Source organism: Pezoporus flaviventris, unplaced genomic scaffold, assembly GCF_033815535.1.
Source record: "Pezoporus flaviventris isolate CSIRO_AGI_PZ_B2104156 unplaced genomic scaffold, CSIRO_AGI_Pfla_v1 ptg000007l, whole genome shotgun sequence".
NCBI lineage: Eukaryota > Metazoa > Chordata > Aves > Psittaciformes > Psittacidae > Pezoporus > Pezoporus flaviventris.
In genome coordinates, this window is record NW_026892555.1 from 27,729,555 (window position 1) to 27,742,871 (window position 13,317).

General features: G+C 41.8%; 1 long non-coding RNA gene across 1 annotated transcript in view; it reads right to left on the reverse strand.

The window, feature by feature from the left end:
* Positions 1-1,238: 1,238 nt before the first annotated feature.
* LOC133266724 (uncharacterized) overlaps positions 1,239-13,317 on the reverse strand; it is a 796,291-nt gene continuing 784,212 nt past the window's right edge. Inside the window, exon 3 of the long non-coding RNA XR_009742495.1 lies at positions 1,239-1,364. This is a non-coding gene — a long non-coding RNA (uncharacterized LOC133266724). The remainder of the gene's footprint in view (positions 1,365-13,317) is intronic.

The window sequence follows — 13,317 nt, forward strand, 5'->3', positions numbered from 1 at the left end:
CATAAAAGAAAAATAAGAAATACAATTTCTGATGAGATGACTCCTGGGCAGATATCTCCTACACCGCGCACACCATCACCTCCTTTACATCAGTGGGTGACTGCCAGTGGAAAGTAATCCTTCTGTCGGGTACTAAACAGTAGTAAAACAAGAAGAATGGGGCAAATATATGGTGGAAAATGGGAACAGAATAGGTTACCACAAACATCAGTTTCTGAAGTTATTCACATGTGCAAAATATTGAACATGTAAATATATAAGCTTATATTAATCTTTGACATTAAATTCATTTTGTAAAACACCCAATCCCTTATGATATGAAAAGGAATTCCATTTGTACAAAGCCACATTTATGCAAGAAAAATTAAAGCAATTCTCCCAACACCTGTACTTGAGAAGGCTCTATTTAGTCGTTAGATTAGAAATAATGTAATGGGGAAGAGAAAGAACAAGATTATGCTTAAACACCACAATCCTGAAAAAAACAAAAAAAGAACATGTTGCAGTAAGGGAAACTCAAACCATATTTAAAAATCTGAAAAAAAGCACACAGAAAAAAGACAAAGATCAAGCAAAAAACCTGCCCACTTTTGGATTGCTGTATATATAACATGGAATATTTGTAGAAATATGTCGTTCTTTTGAAAAAAAAAATCCTCAGTGTAAGCATATGAAGGTGTAATACTTCTCAGAAAATCCATTCAAACTCAAGCAAAATTTGAAGGAAGGAGAACACAGAAAGAAACCAAACTCCGTGAACATTAGGGAGATCTGAAAATATGTAAGATTCAGCCAGTAATAAAACTGAACAGATTTCCCCAACAAACACATCAAATAGACATCATTGACCACCAGGAAGTAAAATCATAGAATCATATAATAGTTAGAGTTGGAAAGGACCTTAAGAACATCCAGTTCCAGTCCCCTGGCATGGGCAGGGACACCTCACACTAAACAATAACACCCAATGCTCTGTCCAACCTGTCCCTGAACACCTCCAGGCATGGAGCATTCACAACTTCCCTTGGCAAACCATTCCAGTGACTCACCACCATTACAGTAAAGACCTTCCTTCCTATATCCAAACTAAACTTCCCCTGTTTAAGTTTTAACCCATTACCCCTTGTTCTATCACTACAGTCCCTAATGAAGAGTCCCTTCCCCAGCATCCATATAAGCCCCCATCAGATACTTGAAAGCTGCTGTGAGGTCTTCACGCAGTCTTCTCTTCTCCAGGCTGACAGCCCCAACTTTCTCAGTCTGTCTTCATATGGGAGGTGCTCCAGTCCCCTGATCATCCTTGTGGCCCTCCTCTGGACTTGTTCCAACAGTTCCGTGTCCTTTTTATGTTGAGGACACCAGAACTGCACACAATACTCCAGGTGAGGTCTCACAAGAGCAGAGTAGAGGGGCGGGATCACCTCCTTTGACCTGCTTGTCATTCTCCTTTTGATGCAGCCCAGCATACGGTTGGCTTTCTGGGCTGCAAGCGCACACTGCAAGCTCATGTTCATTTTTGCATCGACCAACACCCCCCAAGTCCTTCTCCACAGGGCTGCTCTGAATCTCTTCTCTGCCCAGCCTGTAGCTGTGCCTGGGATTGCTCCGACCCAGCTGCAGGACCTTGCACTTGGCATGGTTAAACTTCATGAGGTTGGCATCAAGCCCACCTCACAAGTGTGTCAAGGTCCCTCTAGATGGCATTCCTTCCCTCCAGCGTATCAACTGAACCACACAGCTTGGTGTCATCAGCAAACTTGCTGAGGGAGCACTCAATCCCACTGTCCATGTCAGCAACAAAGATGTTAAACAAGTCCGGTCCCACCACTGATCCCTGAGGGACGCCACTCATTACTGGTCTCCAGCTGGACATTGAGCCATTGACCACAACTCTTTGTGTGCAGCCATCCAGCCAGTTCTTTATCTACGGAGTGCTCCATCCATCAAATTGATGTCTCTCCAATTTAGAGACAAGGATGTTGTGTGGGACAGTGTCGAACGCTTTGCACAAGTCCAAGTAGATGACATCAACTGCTCAGTTTTGTAGCCCCATCATAGAAGGCCACCAAATTGGTCAGGCAGGATTTCCCCTTAGTGAAGCCATGCTGGCTGTCACCAAGTACTTTGTTGATTTTCATGCTCTTTAGCATGCCTTCCAGGAGAATCTGCTCCAAGATTTTGCCAAGCACAGAGGTGACACTGACTGGTCTGTAATTCCCTGGGTCGTCCATTTTCCCCTTCTTGAAAATGGGGGTTATATTTCCCTTTTTCCAGTCATCGGCAACTTCACCTGACTGCCATGATTTTTCAAATATGATGGCCAGTGGCTTCGCAACTTCATTTGCCAGCTCCTTCAGGACCCGTGGATGGATTCCATCAGGTCCCATGGACTTGTGTAAGTTCAGGTTCTTAAGATGGTCTTGAACCAGATCCTGTACTACAGTGGGCCTAAGGTCTTCATTTTCACAGTGCCTGCGTCTGCCTTCCAAGACATGGGTGGTGTGCTCAGAGCCTTTGCCAGTGAAGACCGAGGCAAAGAAGTCATTCAGAACCTCAGCCTTCTCCAAATCCTGTGTAGCTAGTTCTCCCAAGAGCTTCCTGAGGGGGCCCACCTTGCCCCTAGTCTGTTTTTTTATTTGCTATGTGCCTGTAGAATCCCTTCCTGTTATCCTTAACATCCCTAGCCAAGTTTACTTCTAACTGGGCCTTAGCTTTCCTAACCTGGTCCCTAGCTTCCCAGACAACATCCCTGTATTCTTTCCCAGCCGCCTGTCCTTGTTTCCACTTTTTATAAGCCTTTTTTTCATTTGAATCTTCCTAAGGAGCTCCTTATCCATTCAAGGAGGTCTCCTGGCCCTCCTGCTGCACTTCCTTTTAGTTGGGATGCAACACTCCTGAGCTTGTAGCAGGTGATCCTTGAATATCAACCAAGAGTCTTGGGCCCCCTTGCCCTCTAGGGCTATATCCCATGGAACCTTACTAAGCAGGTTCCTGAAGAGGCCAAAGTCTGCTCTTTTGAAGTCCAGGGCAGTGAGCTTGCTACATGCTCTTCTCACTGTCCTGAGGATCTCGAATTCGACCATCTTGTGATCACTGCATCCCAGGCCGCCCTGGAGCATCACATTTCCAACTTACCTGAAGCTTGTTTGCATGAGACTGCCTACTATACTTAGCCCACTTCTCCATGTTTTCTTCCCTATTATAACATTTTACCCTTCTCCTAAGCAACCTATGGTAAGTTTGGCACATTTCCATATGAACTTTTGAGCACACTTAATTATCTCCTTTAAATATCCTATAGTAAATTTGCTCTTTCACATCAGATCCCAAATATTGTAATTTCCTATCTACCTGACCTACTACAAAGTTGTGGTTGATTCTGCCTGGTGCCTTTAACAGCCCATCCACCAGGTCTGGTCTTTGATATGGAATTTGCTATCTACTGTTCCCTTACATTTTCTGCGTTTGTTTCTTCAGTTTTTTGCTTGTCCTGTTTCTTATCTTAGCCTTTTAAACAAATGTTTATAGAAAACAGATGTCCTACACTTCAGCTATCCCTACAGAATCTTGCCTAACCATCAGCCTAACCCTATCCTTTTCCCTGTCCCTCTCATTTTCTCTGTGTGTACATTCAATCGTTTGGGAGAAACTGAGAAGTAAGAAGATCAGGGTGAGGAAGTTGACGAGGCCTTCTACAGGCAGCTGAGAGCGGCCTCACAGTCACAGGCCGTGGTCGTCGTGGGGGATTTTAACTTCCCTGATGTTTGCTGGAAGGACCACTTGGCAACCCAGCCACAGTCCAGGAGGTTCCTCCAGTGTATGGATGATAACTTCCTCCTGCAAATGGTGGATGAGCCGACCAGGAGAGGAGCGCTGCTGGATCTCATCCTCACTAACAAGGAGGATCTGGTCGAAGCAGTAAGGGTTGAGGGCTGCCTTGGTTGCAGCGACCACGAGATGGTGGAGTTCAGGATCTTGTGTGGCAGGACTAGTAGAATACCAAGTAGAATTGCAACCCTGGACTTTAGCAGGGCAAACTTTGGCCTTTTCAAGCAATTGCTAGGGGAAATCCCATGGGCAGGGCTGCTTGAAGGTAAAGGGACCCAAGATAGTTGGTTGACATTCAAGGACTGCTTTTTCCGTGCTCAAGATCGGAGCATCCCGACACGTAGGAAGTCAAGGAAGAGGGCCAAGAGACCTGCGTGGCTAAATAGGGAATTGCTGGGTATGCTCAAGTGGAAGAGGAGAGTTTACAGGTCATGGAAGGAGGGGCTGGCCACTTGGGAGGAATATAAGGCTGCTGCTAGAGGATGTAGGAAGGCAGCTAGGATGACTAAGGCCTCCTTAGAATTAAACCTGGCAAGAAGGGTCAAGGACAGCAAAAAGAGCTTTTTTAAATACATGGCAGACAAAACTAACACCAGAGGCAATGTAGGCCCACTGATGAACGCGATGGGTGCCCTGGTGACAGAAGATAAAGAGATGGCAGAGTTACTGAATGCCTTCTTTGTCTCTGTCTACTCTGCTGCGGGCAGTCCTGAAGAGCCCTGTACCCCTGAGACCTTAGATGAAGTCAGGTCGACGGAGCGGTTTGCCTTAGTCGATGAGGAATGGGTTAGAGACCAGTTGAGCAATCTGGACATCCATAAATCCATGGGTCCAGATGGGATGCACCCGCGGGTGCTGAGGGAACTAGCGGAAGTCATTGCTAGACCACTCTCCATCATCTTTACCAAGTCTTGGGAAACAGGAGAGGTGCCTGAGGACTGGAGGAAAGCAAATGTCACTCCAGTCTTCAAAAAGGGCAAGAAGGAGGACCCGGGTAACTATAGACCGGTCAGCCTCACCTCCATCCCTGGGAAAGTGATAGAACACCTTATCCTTGGTACCATCTTAAGGCATATCAAGGATAAGAAGGTTATGAGGGGCAGTCAACATGGCTTCACCAGGGGGAAATCATGTTTGACCAATCTCTTAGCCTTTTATGAGGAAATAACACGGTGGATGGATGATGGCAGAGCGGTGGATGTGGTCTACCTTGACTTCAGCAAAGCATTTGACACAGTCTCCCACAGCATCCTCACAGCTAAATTGAGGAAGTGTGGACTGGATGATCAGGTAGTGAGGTGGACTGCGAACTGGCTGAAGGAGAGAAGCCAGAGAGTTGTAGTCTATGGGGCTGAGTCTAGTTGGAGGCCTGTAACTAGTGGAGTGCCTCGAGGGTCAGTACTGGGACCGGTATTATTTAATATATTCATCAATGATTTAGATGAGGGAATTGAGTGTACTATCAGCAAGTTTGCTGATGACACTAAGCTGGGAGGAGTGGCTGATACGCCAGAAGGCTGTGCTGCCATCCAGCGAGACCTGGATAGGCGGGAGAGTTGGGCAGGGAGTAACTTGATGAAATATAACAAGGGAAAGTGTAGAGTCCTGCATCTGGGCAGGAACAACCCCAGGTTGCAGTATAGGTTGGGGAACGACCTGTTAGAGAGCAGTGTAGGGGAGAGGGACCTGGGGGTCCTAGTGGATGACAGGATGACCATGAGCCAACACTGTGCCCTTGTGGCTAAGAAGGCCAATGGCATCCTGGGGTGTATTAGAAGGGCGGTGGTTAGTAGGTCGAGAGAGGTCCTCCTTCCCCTCTACTCTGACCTGGTGAGACCCCATCTGGAGTATTGTGTCCAGTTCTGGGCCCCTCAGTTCAAGAAGGACAGGGAGCTGCTGGAGAGAGTCCAGCGCAGGGCAACGAAGATGATTAAGGGAGTGGAACATCTCCCTTATGAGGAAAGACTGAGGGAGCTGGGTCTCTATAGTTTGGAGAAGAGGAGACTGAGGGGTGACCTTATCAGTGTCTATAAATATATAAAGGGGGAGTGTCATGAGGACGGAGCCAGGCTCTACTCAGTGGCAAACAATGATAGGACAAGGGGTAATGGGTACAAACTGGAACACAAGAGGTTCCACTTAAACTTGAGAAGAAACTTCTCAGTGAGGGTGACGGAACACTGGAACAGGCTGCCCAGGGAGGTTGTGGAGTCTCCTTCCCTGGAGACATTCAAAACCCGCCTGGACGCATTCCTGTGTAACATTATCTAGGTGTTCCTGCTCTGGCAGGGGGATTGGACTAGATGATCTTTCGAGGTCCCTTCCAATCTCTAACATACTGTGATACTGTGTGATACTGTGAAGAAGACAAGAAGGGGAAGGACATATTCTGCAATGCACATCTTGATGCATACCCATGTCCTTTGCTATTCATAAAATTTATTGTTAAATTTTCTCAACCTTTCAAGAGCAAAGACCACTTCAAAAAGGTGCATTAGAGAGGAACGAGTTCTGCTTTTATTCTTAATAATAAACAAAAATGCTCTTGGTGAGACAGATGATTTAAATATTGACTTCAGCTGCTTCTTTTACAAAATTACGATGAAGACTCGGGATTTACTCAAGTGCCACAGAAATTTTAGAATCTGAAAAAGAAAACTGGCTCTGTATCATATTTACCATATTGTTTGTATCACCGTGTCACTTTACTTTCATTAAAAAATATTAAAAATAATTTGAAGACAGGAATTTTTTGCAAACTTTTTCCACAAATCTTATAAATCGTGTATAAGCTTTTGCTTCTCAGCAGGACTATTTTTCTGTCAAACCCTTTATAGAGAAATTAAAATATTCCTTTGTGAAGAACATATATGGAAACGTGATTTTCTGAGATTTCTTTTTTATTCAAATGCATTTTTACATGTCCTATGGAAACTATTTGAAATGTCTTTTTCATTTTATTAGCACTAATTGTGCTCCTGCATGCTCCAGGTAAGATTTTCAAATTCTGAGCTTTTCAGTAGAGAACTCCCATGCATTTTGACAAACCCTGCATTGAAATCAAAAGTGACTAAATGCTACATTCATCTGGGAAGTATTTTTTAAAGGCTTAGTGCTATCCACTTCAGTAAAAGTATTTCATCTACTGCTGTAGAACTACAAAAGAAAAATTCAAACCTTTTTTACTACAAATACTTCTGGATTTCAGGTATGATTATTCAGGTTATGTATCTGTTCACTTGCATACTTGATCTAAAATACGTTTGCTTATGTATTCTCAGTGTTACATTAATCTAAGTAACAGATGTTTTTTTAGAATAACAAAATGAAGGAGTGAAATAGATCAGTGACATGACAGACTCTAAAAAAAGCTTTGCATTCATAATGAAATTACAAATTTTATTAAAACCGTTATATTAATATTCAACTTGTGTGTTATTACACTTACATATCACTGAATATTATTTTAGTCAAGCTAGGACCAATTATTTTATTTCTCTGACAGCTTATTGTGATAATTGTCACTATGTGCAGTCAGGCAAATAAGTTTCTTGTTGAAACTTCAGAAAGTAGCTAAGATATGATGTTAATGACCTTGGAACGTCAGATTTGAAAACAAAGGGAATGTTGCTTTCAGTTTCATTGATATAATGAAGAGGAAAGCAACATCTTTGCATGAAAAGGTGCGCAAGACATACCAGTAAGCTAAGACCATATAGTGAAAAGGGAGTACAATAAGGGACTAAAGGCAATGCTTTTTGGATGATGGAAAATCATTTCCTGGTGAAGCCAGCACTGAGTTAAGTTCTAGTTAAAGTTAATAAAGTAGACCTTCCTAGAAGATAATGATTTGGTTTCCTGAAAGCTGTCAAGTTCCAGATTTTTTTATTCTCCTTTGGCATAAAAACAAATCCTTTTAAATGCTACTTGAAAATGGAGGTGTGTCAAAATATCTTCTTCATGTTAAAAAGGTCAGCTTTTTGACACAAGCATTTACCTCATAAGTATTCCTTCTCAATCAAAACCTTTACAATGAAAACTTTGTCAACATATATGCTCTGGAATTTTTCTGAAAAGTAAAAAGTGTTTTGAATTAAACAAAACACCTTGCTCAAATGTGATTTTTCCAGAAGTAACAAAAATAGAGAATCCTGGTGTCCTAGAGATTTGGGGTTCCTTGCCTCTAAACTCCCTCTAATTCACCCCACCATAAAAGGAGTGTGCATCCATACCAAGAGACAGAACACTTTGCTGGTTCATTCTAATTTTCTTTCCTGTGTACATCTGCCCAGGTGACTGGCCAACTTGCTGCTACCAGAACAAGTGATTAATTACAGATTTCACAAAGTTTTTATTTTCAAGAGCAAGTAATTCATTCTCTTTCTTCAACAACCTATTTAGGGGGGTGGAGTAAGAGGACAAGTTTGAGTAAGGACTTGTGTTTGATATTATTTTTTTTTGGTGGTTGCTAACACTGGCAAGAGCTTATTATGGGTGACTGATAAACAGCATGATCACACAAAAAGATAAATTAGAAGAAAAAAAGATTTATGAAAAATATTATTTCATCACTACTAAATCCATTATTACACCTTAGCATTATGTACTAAGAAAATAATCTTGTTTGATTATTATACCATTTATGCTTACCTAGTAATTTTGCAAAAGCACTCAAGCAAATTATGACTTCTGGGTTTTGCTTTGTAGGATATGCGTAATAAACATCACTTACAGTTCAGTTACGGAAAGGGTATTTGTATTTTTGTACTGCTCAAAGCAGTGAGATCTCTTTATATTTTAAGGACAAGATTTGGCTCCCTGAAGAAAGCAGTGAAGTGCCATAAGCACAGACACATCTATATAACTAGTCCTATCTGATGGGACCTTCTTATCAGTGGCTGATTGTCTTTATATACACCAGGCATTAGATGGCCTCAGAATTTCAGCTTAATGTCTCAGTGAAATCTGTCACACTGGAATGATGTATACTACACAGATACATTGTTTAAATTTTGTAAAGCCACTGACTCTATTTAAATTATAACTCTGGCTAATCAACATCTCTGTTATGCAGTTTTTATTGCTTTACCTAGCCATAAAAGCCACTCTTGCTGTAGAAAAGCTTCTATTCAGTATTTTTCTTATCTCCTCAATAAACTTAATTTCAAAATTGGAATGGGGAAAAAGACCAAATAAACAAAAAATCAGGGGCTTGTGGTCAGAACAGCCAGGGGGAAAAGTGTTTTTCACTATAAGTACTTGAACCATGGTGTCTGGCATGTGTAAGCAGCACAAAAGTATAACTTGTTGGCTTTTGTGAAATCAGGAAGACATTCATCAGGCAAGAGAAACAAGGAAGCTCTGCAGTCCAGAAGTTGGGAGGAAGATGTAAGAGACTCTGAGGGGATTTGGAAAAACTGAGTTTTAATGTCCTTCAATGGACATTAACTTACTTTTCTGAAACAGATTTTCTCTAAGATTAAGGCAATTTTACTGTGCATGTCTACCTCCCATGGAAAAGCTCTGTGGACAGGCAAGGAATAGATTTAAATAAACATCATATTTCACATCCCATATTAATGCCCAATAAACCTTGCTTCTGGCTATTTTAAGAGAAGAATCTCTTTCCTCATAAAATAGCTCCAGGCTTGCCTAGGACATAATTTCCAAATGCTTTGTAGGATAGAAGGAAACATTTTCACCTAGTTCTATATATATAAACACACAGTCATGTCACTGGTAACATCTGAAATAGCAACCCACATGTTCCCTAACCAAACACAGACACCTCTCAGACGTAGCCCCTGACAACAGAGTGATCATATTAAGGCTGTCACATCTAGAGCTCTGTGTTTCAGCTATATTTAGCACAGCATCACTCTTGTAAACTTTATATATAGGAAAGAAATCTGTTTTTCTCTTGCTTATTTTCTGCACTGCATGCCACACAGCAGTAAACTAACACTTCATACAGGCTTTTTGTTTTGTTGGGCCATATGATGGAACAGCAGCATTCAGTATAAATGGAGAAGAATGGTGCATAGCTTAGATCCAGCCCAGAAACAAACAAATCATAGAGTGCTCCTTGAGTTTGGCTTCCCATGTGTTCATTTGCAGCAGATCTGTGAGGCACTGCAAGCTGACAGGTGGAATCATTTGCCTCATAGATCATGAATGGAGCTACAGTAAGATGAATTGCATGCAAAATAGCAGACAAAAATCAACAACACGTGACATACTGAGGCAATGAGTATTCTGCAATAGAATAGACAACTCACTGAAAGAAAAGCAAAAATAAAAGATACCACAGCTGTACATCAGAATATAACAGATGGAGATGTGATAACCTAAGCTTAGATGAACATTACATGCATTAAAGACATGATGTATGGGATATAGTAGGAGATGACCTGTTAAATCCAGAGGGTCAGTGTAAGGTATTCCTCTTACAGATTTTTCAGTCTAGCCTGGTGTGTTAACATTTGTTTATAGCCATTTTGTTAGCTGCTTGAAGCATATTGAGATATCTTTACTGGTATCCGTCTCCTGAACAGTAGGTGAAGAGATAGTGGAAATGCTGGTTTAATCTAAAAGAGTAACAGAACATCTAAGACTAAAGTCTTTTCCTGATTCAGCAAAACATCCATATATTATGTTTTGTCACTCACACAGCTATTAGCTGGTATGTTTAATTGTAGCTGTACTGAAAGATTAGTTTACTGTAGTTTCTGTCAAAATAAAGGCTCCATTTGCTGAATGTAGATTGTCCCAGAAGTGGGACAATCCATTTTTTTCAGGACTGAGTTATGACACAGTACTTTGTAGCTGTATTTAAGAACTGCTGAAGTCAGAAGAGAGTGTTTTTCACCTGTGCATTCCTTAGGAAAGCATGCTGCTACTTCTTCAATATGTACTGCTACCACAGTGGTGCTGAGAACCACGATTCCAGAGAGGTGACTCTGTGTGCATCCATTGCTCATGTTCAACACAGCATCTGCATGGCTGGGGCAGTATCATGGACATGCCACTGCTTTTTTTTAAAGTTTGTCTTTTATCTGAAAAAACTCAAACCTTAAGTCGCTGTGAAAAAAGAATGAAGTTAGCATCCTTTTTGTATATGAAAAAGATATTCCTTTCAGAGTTGATGTAGTAGGAGTCCTTTTAAAACCAGGATGTTTTTCCCTCTTCCCTTGAGTAGCCATCAACAAAATGCAGCCTGGTCCTGAGTCCAAGAACTGTGAGTAAAGCGTTGGGCTAAGTCCTGAATGCTGTCACATTGCAATAACTTTGTGCACAGCTCTTGCACCTTGTAAAATGTTCCCCTCCACCAAGCTGAGGGTCACTGCAGCTCAGAGAGAGCAGGAAGGCATCTGGTACTGAGGAAGAGGAGGGCAGCCCTTCAGGGGGAACAACCAAAAGCCATAGAAACCTTCCTAAGGTGGACAGAACGACAATAACACCCAGCACCACTGTGGGGTGAGGCCCTGTGATCATGGGGCTGGGGCCAGGCTGGAGGAATAGTTCTGAGGAAAAGGCTCAGGAGAGCAGGGGGAAGCAATGAGGGGCACTCTCAGTCCCTGAACCCCAGCTCTTTCCAAATAAAACCTCTTTCGGTCCAGAGGCCGCACGTCAGAGAGAGCTATAGCTGGGCACATGTATAGGCCACCATTGCATCAGTTTTCTGATGTCACCAGCTGGATGGACAGAGTAAGTTTTTCATAAACAAATGAGATTTCATCTATAGCAATACATGAAAGAATAATAACCTACTATTATCCTTATATAAACCCAATACAGGTTTGGAAGGAGAGTGGGAAAGGAGAGGTCCATTTGCACTCCTTCATTAACATCATTTTAACCAAAGACTGTAACTGTTATCAATACTGCAGCCAATTTCGGTTTAAAGTATAAATTTTATTAAACTGAGTAAGCAATAGCAGATAAAACAGCGCTGGGTGCGCCGGGGAGTCCTCCGCTCCACCCAAGACGCACACGCGGTCTCTGGGAGGTGGTCCTTTATTTTTTCCGGTTCAAGGTCCCAGCCAATCCTGTCGCCCCTCCTGACTCCGATGATGACATGGCTCTTCCCCATTGGTTCCCTTTGTTGCAGGGGTCTCATCACCGAGAAGTTTCGGGAAGTTTCGAGAAGCTCCCAGAGGCTTCGAGAAGCGTGCACTACCAGCCTCCTCACCATCGCAGGCTTGTTGCAACAAGACACCACTTCGAGCCACCCAACCCCCCTCTTTTCTCTCTCACAATCCTGTGCAACAATACAACTGACCTCCCCCCCCATTACTTACGGAGTACAACAGTTACAGAATCAAAAAGGAGTATTGTTTCACATAAGGACAGCCACAGAGAGCCTCCCTCCCCCCAAACTTCTTGATGAACAAACCCCACACATTACAGTAACATTGCCTTTGAATCTGATAGGAGATATTTCCTACCTGCTGCCTCACTTCCATATCCATTAATCTGGAATGTGTCTGTGGAAGTTAACAGAAATACACCTTTGTGAATGTCAATCTATGCTAGGTCCAAACTGAGAGATCTTTTTCCTTCAAACCCTCATCATAATTATGTTCACTGTTATCATATTTGTTTCATGTCCTAAAGTGGAAGAAGATTAGACCCCAATATTTCAGTAATAAACTTTGCACTAAGGAGCTTTAAAACGTGTTTGCAAATGAAACAAGTTAGGACAAACCACTTTAATCCAGAAAGTTTAAGCACAGAGATAAAGGGAGCAGGGAACTTCAGGTGCCTTGCCTTGAAAATTGTACAATACCTCATTCAAACAGCTAAAGCAAATGGTTGATGCCATTATTTTCTGCCCAAAAGTCCTCATGAAATCAGTAGGCTGTATATTTAAATTGGTTAAGCACAGTTCTAAAACTGGAGTAGTTCAGTGGACAGTCTGTAAAACTTAAAAATTACTCTCTGTGAGGGAGATTTTATGACTGGAAATAGATCTCAGTCTAAACCAAAAAAAATAGACTATAAATTGATTGCTTTTTTGGAATCTTATCTGAGAATAATGAATATTACTATTGTAGTACAATACCTGGTATGTAGTGTATATATGTGCATATGTGTGTGTATATATCAGTGCAATACACATCATGAATATGTTAGGTATGTATATGCATGCACATACAAACATTATGAATATAAAAAAAGGAATCAGTATGATTGAGTCATTATGCAGGACAAATGACTGTCTTTACTATCTTTATAACAAAGAAACTATCTTTATAACTACATAAAGATCTCTCTGGTCAAACGTTATCTTTGCCTCTAAATCTTTCTCTGTGACCATAAGGAAAAAAATTTACCATCTGAAAGATTCTTTCAACACCAATGGAGACATGGAATAGACAGGATGTTACTGTTTAAAGTCATTAAGAAATAGCTTATTAGATTCTTCAGGTCATGAACTTCTGTGATCTTGATTTATGTGCGTGAAAAAGGGAAATCTGTGACTTGAGG